Consider the following 11,729-nt stretch of genomic DNA (forward strand, 5'->3'; position numbering starts at 1 on the left):
AAAACAACACTTGATTAAAGTATAAGAAGAAGCCGGCACAGAGCCAGAAGTTGACGTTACACATGGCTGTAAAATAAACCGTCTTGCTAAATCAAAGAGTTTAGAAGCGAAGTTCTCTGGCTAAATGGAGAGAGGTAGGATTGTACATGTTGGCTACCTGTGCAGAATACAGGGTTGTGGAAGAGACATTTGGTGTCAGTAAGACAACCATTCACCGCTGTGTATAGGCGGTGTGCAGGGCAATACGATTCAAGCTGTTGAACCAATTCATCAGTTTACCCAACGTGTCTGAGACACAGGCTACAGCGCGCCGCAATTCTCTCACACACACACACACACACACGCATGCACGCACACACACACACACACACACACACACACACACACACACATACACACACAGCAGTTAGGTGACTTTTCTAAGCATTTCATCTCGGTGCAATGGGAGCGAGAGAAACTGCAAAGTCACATCCAGTTCTCCACCTGCTTTGTCTGACAGAAGGATGTAATTTTGGGTTTATCATTGAGAGCTCCAACTATGTAGAGAGGTCCGAAGACTGCCACATGTCACCTGCTTGACTGGAATTCTGTTTCCTCATACTTCTGGCTCTGTGCCTGCTTCTTCTTACAGACATAAGGAAAGTATCGGTAGATGGTTTCCTCAAACGTCTGGCTCTGTGCCTCAGGTGTTATGTGTTTTGGGCAATGAGGAAACATTAAAAACAGTTGACTTAAAAAACACGACAACAATGTCTTTACACAAAGTCATGACAACCTTCAGTCTGGAATGTATGTGGGGCAGACGAATGTCTTTGTCAGCTGATATAAAATTCACCTCTTTTGATTACAGTTGTTGCCTATTGCTTACACACTTTTTGCAGAATTTGGCTCATTACGTCAAAACTCTACAAACAAGCCAATCAGACATAGCACTTGGAGATTAACAACTCACATCTATGCCAAAATGAAACACTGCAATCAAAACTTAACACTCCTTTCTAAAAATGAAATTCTTGCAACAAAATCATACACACAAGCACCATTTGAATTCCTCTTTCATATCACCAGCAACACACTGATGGGCTTTATAGAAAACACTGCAGTCTTTGGGTTTCTATTTTTATTGTCATTTTCTCAGACTCAGTCTTCTGTAAAACTCAAAAGTAGAATTTCTGCAGTAATCAAACAAGAGTTTTTACAAAAAAAACCAAACATTCTTACAGAAATAAAGAAAAAATAGAATTTTACAAAAAAAACAAACATTCTTACAGAAATAAAGAAAAATAGAATCACAAATCATCAAATTTAGTAACAAAACAAAAGTAAAAAAAACTAATTTTACTGGATACTGTAAATTGTTATGTGTGTGTGTGTGTGTGTGTGTGTGTGTGTGTGTGTGTGTGGTGGGGATCTGGCCACAAGACCTCGTCAACATAAGAAGCGATGTCTCCTCCACGTCCGACTCCTCTCTCTTTCTATCTCTCTCTCTGTCCTCCTCTTACTCTGACTCTCATTGCCTCCATGCTTGCAATGTTCTCAAAATGGTTTACCTGAGGCCTATTTGTAGTGCTAAGGCTCAGACCGAACAGAGTGTTTTCCCAATGACAACAGGAGCTAATGTAAGAAAACGTGTGTAGTGTTTTGCAATAAGTGTGTTAAAGAATGCAAATTTGACAATGTGTTAAAGCTATGGTTACACTGTGTTTAAAGAATCCTACAAGAAGTTTAGGTATTGAGGCTTTGGTCTAAGCATTCATTTTTAGTGTGTAAGCAATGGGCAAAAACTGTAAAAAGGGCCATTTTGAATTGTAAAATGTGTGTAAAGCAGAAAATGTGTTTAGACTGTTGAGACTTGCAAAGAGGTTTTTACGGTGGCCCTGAAGTGCAAATCACAACAGCAAACAGAAAAACGCAACAGCAAATCATAAAACACAACGCCAAATAGGAAAACACAACAGCAAATAGGAAAACACGACAGAAAATAGGGAAACACGACAGCAAATATGAAAACGCTTCAACAAATCATAAAACACAACGGCAAATAGGAAAACACAACGGCAAATAGGAAAACACGACAGCAAATATGAAAACACGACAGCAAATAGGAAAACACGACAGCAAATATGAAAACACAACAACAAATAGGAAAACACGACAGCAAATATGAAAACACGACAGCAAATATGAAAAAAACGAGTGTACGTTTTTGTTTTGAGGTTATCCTATAAGCCTCGGCATGGATGGCATGGTGTTCTCAACGCGTAGCAGAAAATATCTTAGGTCCAGGCATTAGTTCTCTTTGGGTGGTGTTCCCGTTTATTATAAAAGTAGAAAAAAGGTATTTTACATAAAATGGTGCTTCACCCCGTGCTGATTAATAAAGTGCTGTGGCGTGCTGTCAGTGGAGTGGGTGCTCACGGCTACGGTAAGAACTGTGTGTTCCCCCCCATCCACACCTTCCCCTCATTGATTGCCATACCTGTAAATATAGCTAATTCTCAGTGACGTGCCACACCCAGTGCAATACTCCCCTAAGTGGCTAAAAGAAATAATAGCTAAATTAACCTAACTAAAAGGTGGATATAAATGCCTCCTACATTTTTTTTTTTTCGAATTTTTCCTTTTCCATCAACATTTTCTAATGCAATACTTAAAAATACGTTGATGGAAACATGACTATAGTTGTCCTCCAGGAAACATGGTGTAAAGGTTCTTCCAGTGGTTGTCCAATAGGCTACAGAGAAATTATTGACCCATCCACCAAATTAAAAGGAGTAACTCAGCGGAGCTAATCAGGAGGAATGATAATTCAATGGTATAAATCTGAATATACCGATTCAATAGAATTAATCAAAAGAGGTGAATTTTATATCAGCTGACAAAGACATTCCTCTGCCCCACATACATTCCAGACTGAAGGTTGTCATGACTTTGTGTAAAGACGTTGTTGTCGTGTTTTTTTAAGTCAACTGTTTTTAATGTTTCCTCATTGCCCAAAACACATAATAACACCTGAGGCACAGAGCCAGACGTTTGAGGAAACCATCTACCGATACTTTCCTTATGTCTGTAAGAAGAAGCAGGCACAGAGCCAGAAGTATGAGGAAACAGAATTCCAGTCAAGCAGGTGACATGTGGCAGTCTTCGGACCTCTCTACATAGTTGGAGATCTCAATGATAAACCCAAAATTACATCCTTCTGTCAGACAAAGCAGGTGGAGAACTGGATGTGACTTTGCAGCTTCTCTCGCCCCCATTGGACCGAGATCAAATGATTAGAAAAGTCACCTAACTGCTGAGTGGCAGCAGCCCAGTCTGAGAAGAGTGAGAGGATCACTGCAGTGACACCCACACACACACACACACACACACACACACACACACACACACACACACACGCACACACGAGAGAGAGAGGAGAGAGAGAGAGAGAGAGAGAGAGAGAGAGAGATAGAGGGAGATAGAGAGAGAGAGAGAGAGAGAGAGAGAGAGAGAGAGAGAGAGAGAGCTTGAAAGAGAGAGATAGAGAGGGAGCGAGAGAGAGAGAGCGAGGGAGGGAGAGAGAGACACCACCCAGTCCTCGCGCACCATCGATCCATCAATCAGCGGGACGAGCGAGACAGCAGAGAGAGAGATTCATGTTTTGACATTTTAAAGTTCTTCAAATAACTGAAGGTAAGTTCAGATTCTGAACCAGACTTCACTGAAAAAACAAACCATTTAAAAAGTAGTCGAGACTTCAGGGACTTTTTTTAAAAATACATTTTTGACACTTTTTTTTACATCCTTTGTTGTACTGTTTGTACCTGTATTGTTCTCCTATTTTAGCAACTTTGAGACTTTTTATGTTCAGGCTCTGAAACAGGTTGCTAGGTGTCAGCTTTGTGGTAGCTGCTTTTAAAAATGCTAAACTCTATGACGACTGAGGAACTTTTTTAGGGCTTTATGTTGAACAAACTGTAAGTGATAAGACAAGTGGCACATATCACCAGGTTCACAACTTAAAACCACTAAAGAAAAAAACGCTTATCTTACTTTTTTCTGTGCGCATCATCCCTGGGGAAATCAATTCCTCTGACCTGATATGGTCCTCTCTCTGTCAAAATGTCTATTAGTTCTTGCATTATTGTTGTAGGCCGTTTGCTGAGATCTTTCATATCCTTTTCACCTTGTCCGTGTACAGGTAGCAACGCTAATGTTATATGTTCAGCGGCGTCAAACTCACTGCCACTCCCGGTAGCGCTTGTGGCTGTATATGTCCGTCTCCGGGGCTCCAGAAGGCCAGCATCCTCCATTTTACTCCCATCGGGATCAATATGTTTCAATAAAGAATTATTTTGTTTTTGGAGCGCTTGCTCGTTTGCTATTACAGTTAACTTTCATATACTCATCTCGTCTGTTTACAGGTGGCGACACTATATGTTTACATGTAGCCTACTGTACAGTTAGTGTTCCGACCTCTGACCTCGTTAAAACTGGGGATAGGGCATAGGCGCAGGAAGTGCTGTGGCGAAGCTTTAAAATTGCGATGACAATAACATAATAGCTTATAGTAAATATCTCTGGTTGTTGTTTCTGTTCTGTCTGATATTATGTACAGTGGGGCAAAAAAGTATTTAGTCAGCCACCAATTGTGCAAGTTCTCCCACTTAAAAAGATGAGAGAGGCCTGTAATTTTCATCATAGGTACACTTCAACTATGAGAGACAAAATGAGAAAAAAAAATCCAGAAAATCACATTGTAGGATTTTTAATGAATTTATTTGCAAATTCCTCAGGAAAATAAGTATTTGGTCACCTACAAACAAGCAACATTTCTGGCTCTCACAGACCTGTAACTTCTTCTTTAAGTGGCTCCTCTGTCCTCCACTCGTTACCTGTATTAATGGCACCTGTTTGAACTTGTTATCAGTATAAAAGACACCTGTCCACAACCTCAAACAGTCACACTCCAAACTCCACTATGGCCAAGACCAAAGAGCAGTAAAAAGGACACCAGAAACAAAATTGGAGACCTGCACCAGGCTGGGAAGACTGAATCTGCAATAGGTAAGCAGCTTGGTGTGAAGAAATCAACTGTGAGAGCAATTATAAGAAAATGGAAGACATACAAGACCACTAATAATCTCCCTCGTTCCGGGGCTCCATGCAAGATCTCACCCCGTGGGGTCAAAATGATCACAAGAACGGTGAGCAAAAATCCCAGAACCACACGGGGGGACCTAGTGAATGATCTGCAGAGAGCTGGGACCAAAGTAACAAAGGCTACCATCAGTAACACACTACGCCGCCAGGGACTCAAATCCTGCAGTGCCAGACGTGTCCCCCTGCTTAAGGCAGTACATGTCCAGGCCCGTCTGGAGTTTGCTAGAGAGCATTTGGATGATCCAGAAGAGGATTGGGAGAATGTCATATGGTCAGATGAAACCAAAATAGAACTTTTTGGTAAAAACTCAACTCGTCGTGTTGAGTTTTTACCAAAAGAGAAAGAATGCTGAGTTGCATCCAAAGAACACCATACCTACTTTGAAGCATGGGGGTGGAAACATCATGCTTTGGAGCTGTTTTTCTGCAAAGGGACCAGGACGACTGATCCGTGTAAAGGAAAGAATGAATGGGGGCCATGTATCATGAGATTTTGAGTGAAAACCTCCTTCCATCAGCAAGGGCACTGAAGATGAAACGTGGCTGGGTCTTTCAGCATGACATAATTGAAGTGGCCTAGCCAGTCTCCAGATCTCAACCCCATAGAAAATCTTTGGAGGGAGTTGAAAGTCCGTGTTGCCCAGCGACAGCCCCAAAACATCACTGCTCTAGAATAGATCTGCATGGAGGAATGGGCCAAAATACCAGCAACAGTGTGTGAAAACCTTGTGGAGACTTACAGAAAATGTTTGACCTCTGTCATTGCCAACAAAGGGTATATATTATGTAAGTATTGAGATGAACTTTTGTTATTGACCAAATACTTATTTTCCACCATAATTTGCAAATAAATTCATTAAAAAATTCATTTGTCTCTCATAGTTGAAGTGTACCTATGATGAAAATTACAGGCCTCTCTCATCTTTTTAAGTGGGAGAACTTGCACAATTGGTGGCTGACTAAATACTTTTTTGCCCCACTGTATGTCATGTTTGGGGTGTGGGATGAAGAGAGGGATAATTTTAGTAATTTTAAAATAATTAAATTTATCTTCAGTGTGTATTGGCCAATCAGATTTGTCTTGACGCGATTGCGATTCAGCATACGCATAGATAGCATGCATGCACACTCACAGCCACATACAACGACGAATGAGTTTCTACTATATCTATCAGCTTAGTTTAGCAATGTCTCAAAAGAGAATTTGGGATTTTTTTTAATCGCCAAACCCCAAATACCCGAGGAATAGCGAGATTTCTCCAACTGACTCCTCATCCAGCATTCTTTATGGAGGGGAGGGGCGAGTGAGTTTTTAAAAGGAGACAGAGGTAGAGTGGTCTGCAGAATACAGAGCCTGTGTAACATAGTATCTTTAGACTCTACGTGGACCGTGGCTACCTCCCCCCAGCACCCCCTGCTGAAAATATCTTCTCGCGCGTCCGGATAGGGGCACTGATTGGTGACTTTGATTGGCGGACACACATTCCTTTCCAATGGACTGCAAGAGGCGACAAAATGAGTGCCAAACAAAACAGTTGAATTTTTTTATAAGCCCACATTTTGCTCCCTTGCCAAAGTGCCTCTTTAGGCCGTTGCCTAGTCTGCCTATAGGCATATGTAGGTCAATAAACTCTCTGGGTTTGGGTGGATGATTTCAGGTAATTGATTTGAATGCTGTCAGAGCCGATTCACACATTCTCACACAATATTAATACTTTCAGATATGGTCAAAATAATGTGGTCATATCTCTTAAAATAAGAACAGGTGAACTTGTTTCAAATGCTGCTCTGTGGTGCGCTGTGTAACTTTGGATTCAGAACCATCCAATCACAGCTCAGTAAACATATGGTCTCTGTGATTTTACGTGTCAGAGAGGAGAGTAAAGTTCTCGCATTAACCGGTTTATTAAACCACTCAAACAGTGACACAACGAACATTATCATTATTATTAGATGGGTTGCAATGTCTCACTGAAAATAAAATGTACACAAATGCTACGTAAAACCATAAAGATTTAGATTCTGATCCATAAAGTGTAAACCCTCCGAGGTAGACTGACCCCGGGCTAACGGAGGTTTCTGATCCAGTAGAGGACACACAGGTACTAATAACCTGAACCTTTTATAGAATATAGAAACAAACAGAGATTAATTTTACTCCATAATATATGCTAACTACTTCTGCTTTGCTCGCTCAGATACATCCATCCACCCATCCATCCACCCATCCATCTATCCACCCATCCATCCATCCATCCATCCACCCATCCATCCCTCCATCCATCTATCCATCCATCCACCCATCCATCCATCCATCCATCCATCCATCCATCCATCTATCCATCCATCCACCCATCATCCACCCATCAATCTATCCATCCATCCATCCATCCACACATCCATCCACCTATCCATCTATCCATCCACCCATCAAGATGAGTGGTGGCGGTGGAGGCGGTGGAGGCGGTGGTGGTGGTGGTGGCGGTGGGGGCGGAGGTGGAGGAGGCGGCGGCGCGGCGGCGGAGGCGGCGGTGGTGGCGGAGGCGGCGGCGGCGGCGGCGGTGGGGGGCGGAGGGGGCGGAGGGGTCAGAGGCGCCGCCCATCCATCCATCGGGATGATTAGTAGAGGCGGCGGTGGTGGCGGTGGTGGAGGCGGTGGAGGCGGTGGTGGCGGTGGAGGCGGTGGAGGCGGTGGAGGCGGCGACGGCGGAGACGGCGGCGATTATATGTGCTGCTCCTGCTGCTCCTGCTTTTTCAATTTATTCAAGTGATGTTATAAAGACTAATAAAAAAAGGTGTGTCATAATGTGTCTCAGTCCTGAGTTTAATGAAATGATAACTTATTATCTTATTATAACTTATTATCACTGAGAGAATTGTTTGATTTGAGCAAATATCTCAATAAATGTAGTTACACTGTAAACCATTTCCTCTATATTTAAAGTAAAAAGTACAATATTTCTGTAAAGAAAATAAAAGCTTTTATCCAAAAAGATTAGTTCCTCCCTGATGTATTACCTGTCAGCTATTTGACCAAATCACATTCATTTCAGCCTCCAGGCTTCATTCATCTATAACTCGCTGAATTTTTTAACTTGAGTTTTTTTTTTTTAGCTTCTTAAACTTTTATATAATGTACCCACTATTGACCTGACATGAATTAAAAAAATTTTCCAGTTGCTGTAACACAATTCACAAAACCACACACCAAAACTGCAAACTGAAGCACTGCAAACAAAACTGCATATAGCATTATCAAAATCAAACTTTTGCACCAAAAGACACACACTTCATTCATATTACCAGATTTTTGCCTAACCAACTACACACTGTTGGGCATAATGAAAAGCACTCTCATCTTTAGCTTTGCCATAATACTAAAATAGAAAATTAGATTAGATTAGAAAATTTAGATTGTTCATATGCACAGAAATATTTGCAGATACACACACACACACACACACACACACACACACACACACACACATGCTATTGAAACATTTTTATTTTTTTTATTTTTCACCAAACAAGTCAGTGCAACATATGCACAGCAGATATATTTACATTGGACTGAACAACAATATGCTCACAAAAAACTGTAAACTGAAAAAGAAAATTGCAGAAATAATGTGCAGAAAAAATGTATAGAAAAAAAAGAGGCATCATAGTGCTTACTTCCTGATTGAAGTGGTAACAATGAACCATTGAGGTGTTTGGCCAGGTGGCACATATATTGGCCAATCAGCTCATGAAGTGTCATTTTGAATGGCAAACATGTGACTTTATGTCAGATTGTTTTATGCAGAGAACCGTGTTCAGTGCATTTACAGTTTTTGCCTATTGCTTACACACGTTTTTGCAGAATTTGGCTCATTACGTCAAAACTCTACAAACAAGCCAATCAGACATAGCACTTGGAGATTAACAACTCACATCTATGCCAAAATGAAACACTGCAATCAAAACTTAACACTCCTTTCTAAAAATGAAATTCTTGCAACAAAATCATACACACAAGCACCATTTGAATTACTCTTTCATATCACCAGCAACACACTGATGGGCTTTATAGAAAACACTGCAGTCTTTGGGTTTCTATTTTTATTGTCATTTTCTCAGACTCAGTCTTCTGTAAAACTCAAAAGTAGAATTTCTGCAGTAATCAAACAAGAGTTTTTACAAAAAACCAAACATTCTTACAGAAATAAAGAAAAATAGAATTTTACAAAAAACCAAACATTCTTACAGAAATAAAGAAAAATAGAATTTTACAAAAAAACAAACATTCTTACAGAAATAAAGAAAAATAGAATCACAGATCATCAAATTTAGCAACAAAACAAAAGTAAAAAAAAACTATTACTGGATACTGTAAATTGCTATTGGGAAAAAAAAACATATACTTGTTTTGTGTGTGTGCGTGTGTGTGTGTGTGTGTGTGTGTGTGTGTGTGTGTGTGTGTGTGTGTGTGTGTGGTGGGGATCTGGCCACAAGACCTCGTCAACATAAGAAGCGATGTCTCCTCCACGTCCGACTCCTCTCTCTTTCTATCTCTCTCTCTGTCCTCCTCTTACTCTGACTCTCATTGCCTCCATGCTTGCAAAGTTCTCAAAATGGTTTACCTGAGGCCTATTTGTAGTGCTAAGGCTCAGACCGATTGGTCTTCTGTTTTCTGTGCAAGTGTTTTCAGGTCTGTATGTAAGTGCCTACAATTGCCAGATGAGTTTTGCATTTTGAACAAAGTGTCTAATGTAAGAAAACGTGTGTAGTGTTTCGCAATAAGTGTGTTAAAGAATTGCAAACAAAGTGCAAATTTGACAATGTGTTAAAGCTATGGTCACACTGTGACATTGTTACATTTTGAATTGTAAAATGTGTGTAAAGCAGAAAATGTGTTTAGACTGCTGGAGACTTGAGAAGAGGTTTTGCTCTCTGTGTCAGTTTAAATAATTGTGCTATGCATGTCATTTTAGTGTGTTAGCAATAGGAAAAAACTGTAAAAGAACACTTTTCTATCTCTATTTCGTCGGTGTGTGTGTGTGTGTGTGTGTGTGTGTGTGTGTGTGTGTGTGTGTGTGTGTGTGTGTGTGTGTGTGTGTGTGTGTGTGTGTGTGTGTGTGTTTGTGTCTGTGTGTGTGTGTATGTGTCCCTTTCCATAAAGAACCAGTTGGTTCAGTGTTGTCGTGCAACAGCATCACCTGATGTGTTCCTCAAATCAATCATATCAAGTTTAATTGTGTAGAAACAAATTCCACAATTATTCTCCCACTCTTCTCAGACTCCAGCTGCTGCCACTCAGCAGTTAGGTGACTTTTCTAATCATCAAAACACAAAACAACACTTGATTAAAGTATAAGAAGAAGCCGGCACAGAGCGTAGTTTGGCCACAAGTTGACGTTACGCTTAGCTGTAGATTGCAAACCGTCTTGCTAAATCAAAGAGTTTAGAAGCGAAGTTCTCTGGCTAAATGGAGAGAGGTAGGATTGTACAAGTTGGCTACCTGTGCAGAATACAGGGTTGTGGCAGAGACATTTGGTGTCAGTAAGACAACCATTCAAAGCTGTGTATAGGCGGTGTGCAGGGCCATACGAGTTCAACCAATTCATCAGTTTACCCGACGTGTCTGAGGCACAGGCTACAGCGCGCCGCAACTCCACTACGCACCTTGTGCGACGAGTGTACGCTGCCCTGGATGGGACCCGTATCCCGATCCTTCCCCAATACGATGGATACCGGGACTATAGTCATGTGACTTACATGTTCGCTACGTCACAACTTATTCGGCAAAGCTGTTTCTATTGTTGTATATTTAGTTGCAGCACTGCGTGTGGAAGAGGAACTTCGTTGACACTGTTCTTGATTATAAAAAGGTTTATTACATCAGAGGTTCAGCATTAACAGTTTCCAAATGTTTCAGCAACAGTAGGGTAAAGTTCATAGGAATTCCCTTATATGGCAATCCATAAGTCAAAGTTGTAAATCTTCAGATACCACACTATCTCCCATTTTTCACATAAACTCTTATTCGAAAAAGGCAAAAACCACCTCAAGCGAGAATAATCTTTGTTTTGAGGTTATCCTATAGGCCTCGGCATGGATGGCATGGTGTTCTCAACGCGTAGCAGAAAATATCTTAGGTCCAGGCATTAGTTCTCTTTGGGTGGTGTTCCCGTTTATTATAAAAGTAGAAAAAAGGTATTTTACATAAAATGGTGCTTCACCCCGTGCTGATTAATAAAGTGCTGTGGCGTGCTGTCAGTGGAGTGGGTGCTCACGGCTACGGTAAGAACTGTGTGTTCCCCCCCATCCACACCTTCCCCTCATTGATTGCCATACCTGTAAATATAGCTAATTCTCAGTGACGTGCCACACCCAGTGCAATACTCCCCTAAGTGGCTAAAAGAAATAATAGCTAAATTAACCTAACTAAAAGGTGGACATAAATGCCTCCTACATTTTTTTTTCTTAGAATTTTTCCTTTTCCATCAACATTTTCTAATGCAATACTTAAAAATACGTTGATGGAAACATGACTATAGTTGTCCTCCAGGAAACATGGTGTAAAGGTTCTTCCAGTGGTTGTC

General features: G+C 40.9%; 1 long non-coding RNA gene across 1 annotated transcript; it reads left to right on the forward strand.

Moving 5' to 3' along the window:
• Positions 1–3,422: 3,422 nt before the first annotated feature.
• LOC144533598 (uncharacterized) lies at positions 3,423–7,461 on the forward strand. Its single transcript, XR_013503448.1, has 2 exons — positions 3,423–3,675; positions 7,344–7,461. It is a non-coding gene; the product is annotated as an uncharacterized LOC144533598 (long non-coding RNA).
• The last annotated feature ends 4,268 nt before the right edge of the window (positions 7,462–11,729 follow it).

The sequence above is a fragment of the Sander vitreus genome, chromosome 18 (assembly GCF_031162955.1).
Source record: "Sander vitreus isolate 19-12246 chromosome 18, sanVit1, whole genome shotgun sequence".
Taxonomy (NCBI): Eukaryota; Metazoa; Chordata; class Actinopteri; order Perciformes; family Percidae; genus Sander; species Sander vitreus.